This window comes from Mus musculus, chromosome 5 (assembly GCF_000001635.26).
Source record: "Mus musculus strain C57BL/6J chromosome 5, GRCm38.p6 C57BL/6J".
In the NCBI taxonomy this organism is placed as follows: domain Eukaryota; kingdom Metazoa; phylum Chordata; class Mammalia; order Rodentia; family Muridae; genus Mus; species Mus musculus.
The window spans coordinates 141,063,630-141,076,776 of record NC_000071.6 but is presented as its reverse complement, the minus strand read 5'-3'; the positions used below and the strand labels follow the sequence as shown (position 1 = coordinate 141,076,776).

Genomic DNA, 13,147 nt, shown 5'->3' with positions numbered 1-13,147 from the left:
GGACACTTGCCTATTGTGGCTGAAGCTCTGGAATCAATCCCCAATCCTGAAGGAAAAAGGAAAGAACAAAGGGGGTGTAATTTCATGCACAAGGCCTCCTAGGAGCATTCAGGTGTGTGGTGGTAATGGCCCAATAAATATTCCTAACAGAAAAATTCTTGCAAATAGAGCCTCCCCATGGTTCGGGCAAAAATTGCTCAGGAACCTTGACCAAGAGCTCAACAAGACACATAGTTCACAGCATAATGCAGTCATGTCTGAGGTCTTCCAGCCTCTGAGAGCTTCGTTCTCCTGAATGTAAACTTTAGCTCTGTGGTGAGGGCAGAGCTGTGCTGTGTAGCATGTGTCCCCAAGGACTCAGCTCCATTCAGGCCTGCCTGGTTCTGCTGCACCCGAGGAACATCTGGCCTCCCAAGGCTTATGCAAACCCCAGGCAGAAAGAAGAAAGAAAGCTTCTGAGAGCAGAAAGGAGGTACCGCCTGCAGAAGCTGCCCCCACGCATGGGTCCAGGAAGAAAGTAGATCCGACTGCCTCTGTGGTAGAGACAGCAGCAGGAGGTGACATCAATTCTCTGCTCTGCTGAAACTTCCCCGCCAGCATCCCGAATGATAAGAAATCACTCATTTCTGACATGGTCTCATTTTCAAAGGGTTTCTATAAGAAGCATCCAGCCATCCCATTTCGAATATAGTTCAAATAGAAAAGAAAAACTAATCCTGCTATGTTTATTATTAATTAAACAAGATTTCCAGCATCAGCTGGATAGACACAGGCAGAGGGGAAGCAGGCCCCATCCCAAATACTGCGTACCCAGTCCACCAGACTTTTAAGGGAGGGACTTCAGAAAGTTTCCTTCATGGAAAATTCAAATACCTATCCATGCTATCTGCCTTCTGATGCAGCACTGAGAGGCACCATGGTGTGGATATTAGGTTATTTATTTTCTCATGTCCCCTGGGTTGATGGTTGTGTGTAAGGATGAATGACTAGTGTCTTGCTGGTCATTTGAACAGGTGCAGAGCGAAGATTATTTCATACTGAGTTCTGCTGTCTTTAGATTCTCTGAGAAATGAGAAATAAAATCTCTGGAGAGAATCCAGGTGGGAAAAAAATAGAAATAAATGATCAACATATAAATAAGTGGGTTCTGTGTTCCTGGTTGGTTGGGAGCATGCTTTTCCTTTTATGATCTTGTTACCATTGCAAATTTATGAATTCTAAAAAATTTAGAAACTCTGTGAAATATTTAAATGCATTTTAAAGACTCTGCATAGACAATGGTGGTATAACCCCAGAGCATCCAAAGTGGTTTTCACAAGCTGGAGGTCAGCTCTGGGAGGCTTTGGCCTATCATGACCTGAGCTACATCTGTGTGATTCAGGGATATGGGTGGGTGCCAGTGCACAGCAATTCAAGCATGGAGTGCCATCCAGCGGGCAGGGCGTAGGGAGAAAGGTATGCTTTTATTGTGGTTAGTTTTGTTTGAGACGGGATCAAATTGTGTAATAATGGCTAACCTGGAATCTCTGATCCTTTTGCCTCTGCAGTATTGATATTATAAACACTGTATTCAGGACCTTACCACCAAGTCCCTCACTGGGGGGATTCTAGGCAGGGGCTCTACCACTGAGCCACACCCCAGCCCCTCACTGGGGGATTCTAGGCAGGGCTCTACCACTGAGCCACACCCCAGCCCCTCACTGGGGGATTCTAGGCAGGGGCTCTAACACTGAGCCATGCTCCAGCCCCTCACTGGGGGTTCTAGGCAGGGGCTCTAACACTGAGCCACGCCCCCAGCCCCTCACCCCACTGGGGGATTCTAGACAGATGCTTTACCACTGAGCCACACCACCGAGTCCCTCACTGGGGGATTCTAGGCAGGTGCTCTACCAACTTAGGCATATCCCCAGCCACTAGTAGAGAATATTAAAACAGAAATAAAACCCACTAACAGTCAATTTGCTTTTTTTATTATTACCACATGCCAGCTAATCTGCCTGATGCCAACAATGCTGTCTGTCTCTCCCCCAAATCTCTTCATTGTTCTAAGTTCTGCACAGTGAAGCACTTACAGTTGAGTTTAATGGAACAGCTTCCAAATGGCACATTGCACAATCTAACATCTCAACAAACAATGTGAGATGGTTTGGAGGGTGATTTGGAGAAGTCCCAGGTACACAGTTGGAGCTCCATACACAGGGGCTCAGCTGTGAATTGTTCCTGTGAAACAGACGCTCTCCCAGACTCTGGGCTGTGGCTGTCTTCTGTATACGCTTCAGGTCTTCAATGTGTCATGCATAACGCATGTCAGTGCTTAAACAGTAGATTCAATATAAGCGCTCACACAATTACTGCAAAGACAGAAGAGGGAGGAATTTGAATACCCTTAACTCTGCCTTCCTTTGTCACCAATCAGTTAGTTTGTTTAACATGTAAAACTTCAGAGCAGGGCCAGAGAAAGGCTCGGGTGGTAAAGACACCTGCCGCCAATGGCCTGAGTTAGATCCTTGTGACATACGTAGTTGAATGAACTGACTCCCACAGCATGTCCTCTGACCTCTTATGCATGAGCTCATATGCACACACATACACACTCACACACACACACACACACACACACACCCCAAACATACACACACAGACACGGCACACACACATATCCCACACTAAAAATTTTTTCAAAAGAAAAAAAACTGAGGAGGGTCATATTTTTGTATGATATGTACCAGTTTCCCTGTGTACAAGAGATATCCCCACTGAATCCAAATAATATGTATTACACATAGAAAATAATTTTGTCTTAGAGAAGTAGATAAAAAGAATTACAGACCGCAGATGTCTGTGTGCTTAGCAAATCAGCAGCTCTCTACACTACTTGATACTTTAGATCCCAAGTCTGCCAGTGTATGCCCAGGTCAGGTTCTTAAGGCCACATACACCTCTCCTTACGGTGAATCCCAGAATAAACTATGTAACTACATGTTACAGCTGCTAAGAGAGAATCATGTAGGATGTCTTTGTATTGATTGTCTATTGGGTTATGGTTTAGTTATGATGTGTTTCTGTGTCAACTTGTTAAGGGGTCCATTGTGCTGATTGGCTTTTGTCGATTTGACACAAACCTAGACATATCTGGTGTAGTGGCTATTCCTGGTTGTCAACTTGACAATATTTGGAATGAACTACAATCCGGAATTGGAAGGCTCACCAGTGACCCTTATCTGGAGGCTTGGAGATCCTTATCTGGATCTTGGTTTGAAGATCTTGAGCCATAGTGGCTATGGATTCCAGAAGATTGAATCTCCGAGTTAAGGAACACACCTTTAATCTGGGCTATGCCTTTCATCTGGGATTAAAGGTGTGGTGGAACACACCTTTAATCTGGGCTACACCTTTTGCTGGAGACAATATAAGGACATTGGAAGAAGGGAGTCTAGCTCTTGCTCTTGCTCCTTCGCCTGCTTGCTGCGTGAGACTGAGTAACTGCTAGATCCTTGGACTTCCATTCACAGCTGCGACTGAACAATTGTTGGGAATTGAGCTGCCGACTGTAAGTCATCAATAAATTCCTTTATTATCTAGAGACTATCCATACGTTCTGTGACTCTAGAGAACCCTGACTAATACATCTGGGAAGAGAGAATCTTACCTGAGACTATGTCTCCATAACTATGACCTATAGGCAAACCTGTAGGACATTTTCTTGACTGATGTGGGAGGGCCTAGTTCACTGGAGACAGTCCCAGGCCTGGGAGTGGTCATGGGTGGTATAAAAAAAGCAAGCTGAGCAAGCCACGGGAAATTAGATAGTGAGTACCACCCCACCATGCTCTCTCCTTCGGTCCCTGGAATTACAGGTGAACCACCACACCTACTCAAGATTTACATGGGTTCTAGGGATCTGAACACTGGTCTTAGTGCTTGTGGGTCAAGCACTTTGACCACTGAACTATCACTTTATTTTCTGAGACAAGGTCTCTCACTAAACTAGGGAGGGGCCCATTGGTTCTGCCAGCGTGTCTATCCGATTGGTTCAGAGACACTTCATGTCGCCCCATCCTTAACCAACACTGCAGCTACAGATAGCATCTTGCCCAGCCTTTTACATATGTGCTGGGTATCTGAACCCAGGTCCTTCTTCTTACATGGAAAATACTTTACCCACTAATCTACACCCTTAGACCCCAAGTGGACCTCTCATCCCCTTCCTTAGCTCAGTTCTTGGCCACTCCGATGGTTTAAGTCGGTAGATAACAAAGTCTTTGGTTAAGCAACACAGGGTAGTGTTAGGTCTCTGTCACTTGCATCCAGAAAGTTCTGGCAAATTCATAAGGTTCCTTGACAAGACTGGCTACTCCCTAGAACAAGAAACTCACTCTCCCCTCCCCTGAGGATGAAGCACCAGCTAATTTGTACCCAAATGAGACAGTGCAGTGGCCGGTCCCTTATCAGCTGGACTTGCTTTCCTTTTACAAAATAGAAACATACATTCCACTTTGTGCAAATGATGCAATACAGGGCTTCAGCCTGAGCATATCTCTCTCTCTCTCTCTCTCTGTGTGTGTGTGTGTGTGTGTGTGTGTGTGTGTGTGTGTGTGTGTGTCCGTGTCCCTCTCCCTCTCCCTCTCTTTCTCCCCCCAATTGCTAAGCAAGATCTCGATTGCTGTGTAAAGGCTTTTGTAACCTTTGATACAGTCGCTTCAGATCTTTCCTCCTGGGTGAAACTTTAGGCAGAAAGGGCTGGGCCAGGAGCACTCATCCGAAGGCAAGTCATCCATAGCCCACGTGATCAAAATGCAGAGTGTGTCTGTCTCTGCCGGCCGGGATTCTCGAAAGAGCAATTGAGGGGAGATGAATGTGTGTCCATGCCAGGTCTTGGTCAGCAGGTCAGTACTGGGAAGGAATGACCCTAGATTTTTGTCACAGAGGAAAGCCCTGACAAGATGGAAGAGAAAGAAGGATCTCACTGATATTCCATTGAGTCACAGGTGTAAGCCTGGGTACCACAGTGATGCTCTCAGTGATGGTGGGCCACAGGTGTAAAAGTCTGGCTACCACAATGGTTCTCGTAGTAAAACTGAGCTTAACGTCAAAGAGTCATAATCTAGAAGTGTTTCTTCCTTCAAATCTGTGTTTCCTTCTCTTAGAGTCTAGCAAACTGAAAGAAACTAGCAAAGGCTTGTATTTTCTTCTGTGTTTGTATTATGTATGCGTGTGTGGTGTATGCACATGTTATTGTGTGTGTACATGTGTGAATTAGTTGCATGTGCATGTATGGTGTGTTTGTGAGGAGGTCAGGGGTCAGCTGTCTCCCTTGATCATTCTTCGCCTTATATTTTTGAGACAGAGTCATTCATTGAACCTCAAACTTGGATTTGACTGATTGGCCAGTAAGTTGCAGGGATCCTCCTGTCTGCATGCTTACCTGTACACACCAGAATAGGACATGGGTGCCCTTTTTCTATTGCTTTCTCCCTAATTGCTTTAAGGCAGGGTTTCCTACTGAACTGGAAGATTGCTATTTTGATTAATCTTGCTGACTAGCAAGCCCTCAGGATCTACCACCCTGCCATGTGCATGCAGGCATACATGCATGCACACACACACACACACACACACACACACACACACAGCTTAATAAACTCTGAGAAAAGCAGCAATGTCTTTCTTTTATTTTTCAATGGCTGCAATATCTCTCTCCAATACACAATGGCTTAACACATAAGCCATTTACTGTCATGCAGGGCCTGGGGGCTGAGGACAGCTCCGAGTGCCTCATGGGCTCATGAGACTTTAACTGTGACTATGTTATGGTTTGCATATGAAATGCCCCCCACAAGCTCTTATGTTTTAACATTTGGTCCACACCTGGGGCCACTGAAGGAAGTGGGTGATTGGGGGAGGGACTTGAGTGTCAGTCACAGGCTGACCCTGTGTCTGCCTTAATGCTTTGCTTCCTGCCAATTGACCTGTTGTGGCTAGCCCCCTCACAGCAAGATTGTCATGAGTGTGAGCCATGCACTGCCGTGACAGACTGAACCCTTTCAAACTGCGAGCCAAAATAAATCCTTCCTCCTTTGAGTTGCTTAAATCGGGTGTTTTTTTACAATAAAAAAAGACCAATAGAGACTGTTACTGGTGGGCAATTGCTGGAGAGGTCTGGTGGCAGGGTGCTGAATCTGCTACATCGTGTTTACAGATTCGTATTGCCATCAAATAAGGAATTCAGAAATGAGACAAAGAAAGGAGTTGGGAGGATCTTTATGAGATTTCACACTCTAGGGCAGTGGTCCTCATCCTGTGGGGTGCTCCCTTGGAGGGTCACATATCAGATGTCCTGCATTTATCAGATATTTACATTGTGATTCATAACTGTGCAAAATTACATTACGAAGTAGTAACAAAAATAATTTTATGGTTGGAGGTCATCATGGCATGAGGAACTGTACTAAAAGGTCACAGGATTAGGAAGATTGAGAGCCACTGCCCTAAGGCATGTGGACTTCTGGTGAGTGGGTCTCACTATGGGATTTGGGATAACTCGGTTTCTGGGAGAACCTGAATGGAGAAAGGATTTCTCCTGAGTGAAGGAGGTGGAAAGAGGGAATTTGAGGAGTGTGATGGAGTTTCCTCAGAACAGAGTTCACACCCCTTTCTAGTTCTTATACGAACTTGAGTGTTGTTCCTCAGGAGACATTCCTCTTATTATTACTTCATCGTCGTCGTCGTCATCATCTTCATCATCACTTCATCATCATCATCTTTGTTGTTGTTGATGATGATTCTTTGATACACATTCTCCCTCTGAAGTCTTGGTTGTCTTGGAACTTACTTTGTAGATCAGGCTAGCCTCTGCCTCCCAAGTGCTGGGATTTATAGCGTGTTGCACCATGCCTGGCCAATCTATCCACCTTACTTTTTGAGACAGTGTCTCTTATTAGAACCTGGGACTGGCTGATCAGGCTAGACTACCTGGCCAGTGTCCTAGAAAGTAACCTCTATTTCCTTGCCACAGCTGAGATCTCAGGCCCACACTGTCACACCCCGCTATTTTAAGTGGCTGCTGGGGATTGAATCCTTAGACATCAAGCTTGTCCAGCCAGCGTTATTATACCCATTGAGCTACCTCCTCGTCCCTGTTTGTGTTTCTTGAAATAACATGTCACTCTGAAGTTCAAGCTGGCCTTGAGCAGGATGTCCCTCTGCTTCAGTCTTCCAAAGGCATGGAGGAGAGGCCTTGCCCTGCCATACCTGTCTCCAGCTGGGGACGTAATCTTATTACATTTAGTTATTTCTATAAGTGGCCTGTCACAGCTCACATGTTGTGGTGGTTTGTATATGCTTGGCCCAGGGAGTAGCCTTATTAGGGGATGTGGCCTTGTCGGAGTAGATTTGTCACTATGGGCTCTTCATACCTGTGGGCTTAAGATCCTCACCCTAGCTGTCTGGAAGTCAGTCTTCCACTAGCAGCCTTCAGATGAAGATGTACCTCCTCCTGTACCATGCCTGCCTAGATGCTGCCCTGCTCCCACCTTGATGATGACAGACTGAACCTCTGAACCTGTAAGCCAGCCCAATATTTAAATGTTGTCTTTTCTAAGACTTGCCTTGGTCATGGTGTTTGTTCAGAGCAGTAAAATCCTAACTTAGACACGTGTAGAGATGAGATGACCACTTCCTTCCACTATGTGGGCTCCAGGGACTGAACTCAGGTAGCTGGGCTTCATGGCAAGTGTCTTTACCTGCCGAGTCACCTTGCAGGCCCTCCTCCTTGGGAATTTTTAGAAATGACTAAGTCTGGTCTGGGGAGACAGCTTAGTCACTAAGGTGCTTGCCAAACAAGTATGGAGAGCAGAGTTCACATCCCCAGCACCCATCTAAAGAGGAGGTAATGTTGAATGTTTATAATCCCAGCACTGAGGAGGTAGAGAACAGGTGGGACCCAGGGCTTGTTGGCCAGGCAGCCTAGCAATGGTGAATTCCAGTTCAACAAAAAACTGTCTCAAAAATAAAGAGGGGAGCGATTGAGGAAGATACCCAACTTCAACTTCTGACCTCCACATACATGTTCATACATATGTGCATGCTAATCTATCTGCACAGGTGAACATGCACATGCACACATGTATACACACACTCAAGCACACATGTGTGCACACCTGCTGATACCTGAGTTTTATCCCCAGAAGCTGTCAGTCGATCCCTTGGTCCACATGTCCTTGTGCCAGAGAGAAATGACCCAGACCCAGGTAGGGAAACTGCCTTTTTTCCGGTTCTCTAAGTGTCCCTCCAACTCCTCAGAGAAACAAGCAACTCTCAGACAGAGACCTCAGGCTTGAGGCATCCTGTGGTGATCCACGAGCCCCCTCCTGATTCTGGTGCTCAGTGATGCTGAGTGGGAGACACAGGAGCTGTGCACAGCCATCAGGAAGCCATATGGTGGCATTTAAACTGACTCTCACCTAGGGAATGGGACACTGCCTCCCCACATCTGGACCCTGGTGAAAGTTTGAATAGTTCAGAGACACTTGAGGGTTAATTTGCACACTCTGGAAAACTCTCATTCTGCATGAGGAAGGCTTGTTGGAATCTCTCTGTTGGTGATCACCACTGTCCCCACAGCAGCATGCATGAAGCACAAGAAATGTGTCCTTTTGTTATGCTTGCTAGCACACTCCTACAGTCCCAGCACTTTAGAGGTTGAGGCAGGAGCATTACTGTGGCTTCACCCTGGGCTACCTAGTGAGTTCCAGGTCAACCTGGTCTACAACATGAGAACATCATGTCTCCAAACAGCGGTGGGGTGGGCTGGTATGTGGCTGGAAAAAAAAAACCCGGTGAGTAAAGAACCAGCCACACAAGCATGAGGACCCAAGTTCAAGCCCCAGAACCCATGTAAAATGGCATCACCGTGGGAGCCTAGAGAGACGGCTCAATGGTCATGATCATTTGCTGTTCTTTCAGGGGATCCCGCTTTGGTTCCCAACACCCACGCAGTGGTCACAACTCCCTATAACTCTAGTTCCAGGGGATCCGATGCCCTCTGCTGGCCTCCGTAGAAACTGCATGCATTCTGTACAGACAAGCAGCCAAAACATACACATAAAAAGTTTGTTGGGGTTTTGTTTTGTTTTGTTTTGTTTTGTTTTGTTTTGTTTTGTTTTGTTTTGTTTTGTTTTGTTTTTTACAAGTCAAGAACAGGCCAATGAGAGGACAAGGTGCTTATATCAGGGCCTGGCTACCTGAGTTTGGTGCCTGGAACCCACAGGCAGAAAGAGAATTAACCCCTGACCTCCATGTGCCCACATATACACACTATAAACAAACCGTTTTTGAAACCCCAGACATGGGGGTGCACACTTGTCATCCCAGTGGTGGGAAGTGGACATAGAAGAAGAATTCCTGGGATTCACTGGATGACCAACCTCTTCTACTCGGCAAGTCCCACATCAGTGAGTGGTCCTAGACTTAAACAAAAAGTAGATCATTCCTAAGAAACACATGAAATTCACATCTAGCTTCCACATGTGTGAGAACATACACACACATATATACTCACACACACACACACACACACTCATACACACATACACACATACTCATATACACATACACACATATACACATGCACACATGTGCACAAACTCACACATACATATTCATACATACACACATGCACACTTGTGTATGTGCACACATACAGACACACACATACACAAACACACAATACAGACATATACACACATGCACACATATGTATGTACACACATACACACAGATACGCACACATACACAAGCACACACATGTACATACACAAACACACACACACATGTACACACACACATACACACAGAGGTGCACACATACATATATAAACACACATATTCCTTTTAGCAAAGTCACTAGTCACACACACTAAGTGGCAGAGAGCTTGCTGTCATTCCTGGGGTGGGGGCAGGTGGAAGAGGAGGGAGCAGAAGGGAACATGGTCTTTGTAGAAGACGCTGGGAATACCAGACTTAAAGCTGGAAATGGTCTCACTCGTGTTGAGGGTGCGGGCTCATAGAAGGAAGACACAAGGCGGGGGGGGGGGGGGGAGGTGGACAGGTGAGATCGACAAATGACTCAAGCCCTGGAAGGTACGCTCTTACCTGCAGGCTCTGTGCCGTCGCTGCATTGGTACCCTGTGTGGATGCTGCAGTCTCCCATTCGTCCAACGAATAGCAATGCAACAGAAATGCTTCACTCCTGCTCTTGCTCTCCAACTGACTGACAGCTTGGATCCATCAGAGGAAGAGCTCGAGAGCTGCATCTGTCGTTATTAAACAGAAATCGATAGAGCGCAATCTGTGGAGGAAGCCTGGGGTCTGTAACAAGGCTTCAAGTCCATTACTGCTTACCAGCTACACAGTTTGGGGAGGCCCTGTTGGGACTGAGTCTTGCAAATGTACGCATCAGCCTTGGAAATTAATGCTTTGTATGTGTGTGCTCATATGGGTACATACGTGTGTTTGGGTACATATGTTTGCACATGTATACGAAGGTCACTTGTTAACCCTCAGGTGTTATTCCTTAGTCACTATCCATCTTGATTTTTGAGGTAAGGCTGTCTTGCTAGGCTATGGTGGTAGCCATCAAAACCTCTGGATCTGTCTTTGCCTCCTCAGTACTGGGAATACCAGATCATACCACCATGCCCAACTTTCTTAGCTTTCATTGTCAACTTGATGTAGGATAGGGGCATTTGAGGAAGAAGTCTCAGTTGAGAGATTGCCTAGACCAGAATGGCTGGGGCCTGTCTGTGGGGGATTGTCTTAACAGCTGCTTGATACACGAGGTCTCAATCCGCTGCTGATAGCTCCCATTCCCTGGACAGGTGAGCCCTGGGCCATGAGTGAGGCCCTAGCCTCGTAGCCTTTGCTTCAAGCTCTTGCGTGAGTTCCTGCCTTGGCTTCCCTCTGTGATGGACTATGCCAGCAGCCTTCCCCCCCTCAACACTCTCGTTTGTCAGAGTGTTTTCCCACAACAGAAAGGAAACTAGAACATGTGGGTGCTGGGGACAGATCTCAGATCCTCACAATTGCAAGGCCGTCGCCTTTTTTTACTGGGCAGCCTGGAAATCGATGTGTTTAAGATGTGTATTGGGTCAGTGTTGTAAACTGATTGTGAAATGTCCCCCACAGGAGCCTATGCTTAAAGTTGGTCCCCAGTTAGTGGAGCTGATCTGGGAGGCTAGAAAACCTTTCATTATATGGCCTACCTAGGAGAAGTGGGGCTTTGGGGATGCACCTTAAAGATAGTATCTGCATCAAGTCCATGCTTTCTGCTCATGGACCATTATTATGTAAAAAATATTGCAGTAGGAACTTCCCCTGCCACAGCCCAGAACTATGCTCTACCCACCACGATGAAGTGTGTCCCCTGAAACTATGAGACAAAAAACTAAAGCTGTTTCCAGCAGCTCTTTCATCCCAGACATTAGAAGATTAATTAGCATAGTATATTAAACTTTAAAATCACTTGAGGAATGCCTTGCCAACTGGGAAAAACAGTTCTCTTTCTGCTCCATTTCTTCACCTTTCTCTCACTGAAGACTTGGATGTCAGCGACAGCCTTGTCTCAATATGAATGTTCTCCTATCTCCAACTCTCCTCCACCAAACTGAGAGCCCATCGCCTCCGAGTTCAGCCTCACCTGTTTCTCGGGACCTGCACTGAACACAGTGAGACTCTTTGCAGGAACATCGTCTAGACGGCTTCCTCCATCAGTCCCGACCCAGTCATTTCCAAACAAGTTCTCTTCCTGAATCTGGAGCTCGCCAGTTATGCTAGACGGGCTCTGCAGCATAGACAAGGCTCGGTGATCCACTTGTCTCCCCAGGACTGGAATTACAGATCTTTCCCCACCATGTCTCACTTCCTTGTGGTTGCTGAGGATCTGAACTTGGGTCTTCAGGGCTGTGCAGCAAGCACCTTACCCCTGGAGCCAGCTCCCCAGATCAAGCATTTAAGTGGAACAAAACACTTGTCATACAGTTTCTGTGAGTTGGAAGTTTGTGGGTGCTCTAATACTCATTCTGTTGCTGAACTCTAACCGAAAGCATCTTGGGGGAGGAAAGGCTCCATCTGGCTTACACTTCCAGGTCACAGTCTTATTTATCACTGAAGGAAGTCAAGGTAGAAACTTGAAGGCTGGACAGCACTGTCTTTAATCAAGGAATTAAAGCCATAAATTGAATGGCTTTAATTGGCCATGAATTGGCTCTTCATAGCCAAAGAAGTAATGTGGGACTACAAAAAGATGCTGCCTGCTGCTCAACTAACTAGCTTTCTTATACAACCCAGGGCCATCTGCCTAGGGAATGGTGCTGCCCACAGTGGGCTGAGATGTCTTACCTCAATTAACAATCCCCTCAGACATGCCCACAGGCCAATCTTGATCTTGGAAATTCCATAACTGAGGTTCCTTTCCGAAGTAATTCTAGTTGTATCAAGTTGGCAGTTAAAACTAACTAGGACATAGGTGTCCCTACTAGGTGGCACTGGTTCATAGTCTCACATGAAGAGACAGTGAATATGTCAGCAGGGGTGGTGCATCTGAAGTCTCAACTATAATAAGGCTATCTACCATTGTGATGTTGTCACACCAAGGCCAACCTATTGGGTGGCTCTGGGCAGGAGATCCCAGCTCCTCACCACTTGGGACTTTCTACTAAATAGCCTCACAGCTCAGTGGCCAGGTTCTTCCAGATTGAGAGGTTCAAGAGAAGAAGGGAGATCCTGCAAGAAGGTGTCTTAGTCTCTAGCCTATAACCACACATTATCTTCCCCACGGTGTCACATTATCACAGGCCCCATCCTGTTTCAAGGAGGGAGGAGCTGTGCTAGGCGTAGATCCCCGTATAGAAGCTCTGTGGGAGTTTGCATGACACCATACCCTCCAGGACTTCCTTCTGTTTATAGTCATGATCCCTACTCTTCGATCCATTTTCCTTGGGTCTATTTTCTGTTTTTATTTTTTATTTCATTTTAGTTAACTTAGCTTAGCTTACTTTATTACTGAGGGTCACACTTGAGCCCCTCACTGGGGGATTCTAGGCAGGTGCTCTACCACTGAGCCACACCCCAGCCTCTCACTGGAGGATTC

At 46.3% G+C, this 13,147-nt stretch overlaps 1 long non-coding RNA gene across 3 annotated transcripts; it reads right to left on the bottom strand.

The window, feature by feature from the left end:
- Positions 1–2,091: 2,091 nt before the first annotated feature.
- On the bottom strand, positions 2,092–12,542 carry Gm38730. 3 transcript variants are annotated; one of them, XR_868654.1, is made up of 3 exons: positions 11,696–11,795; positions 10,153–10,313; positions 2,092–2,351 (listed from the first exon to the last, which is right to left on the bottom strand). It is a non-coding gene; the product is annotated as a predicted gene, 38730 (long non-coding RNA). The 3 variants fall into 3 exon arrangements; XR_868653.1 differs by lacking the exons at positions 2,092–2,351; positions 11,696–11,795 and adding exons at positions 9,297–9,467; positions 12,397–12,542; XR_868652.1 differs by lacking the exon at positions 2,092–2,351 and adding an exon at positions 9,297–9,467.
- Between the last annotated feature and the right edge of the window lie 605 nt (positions 12,543–13,147).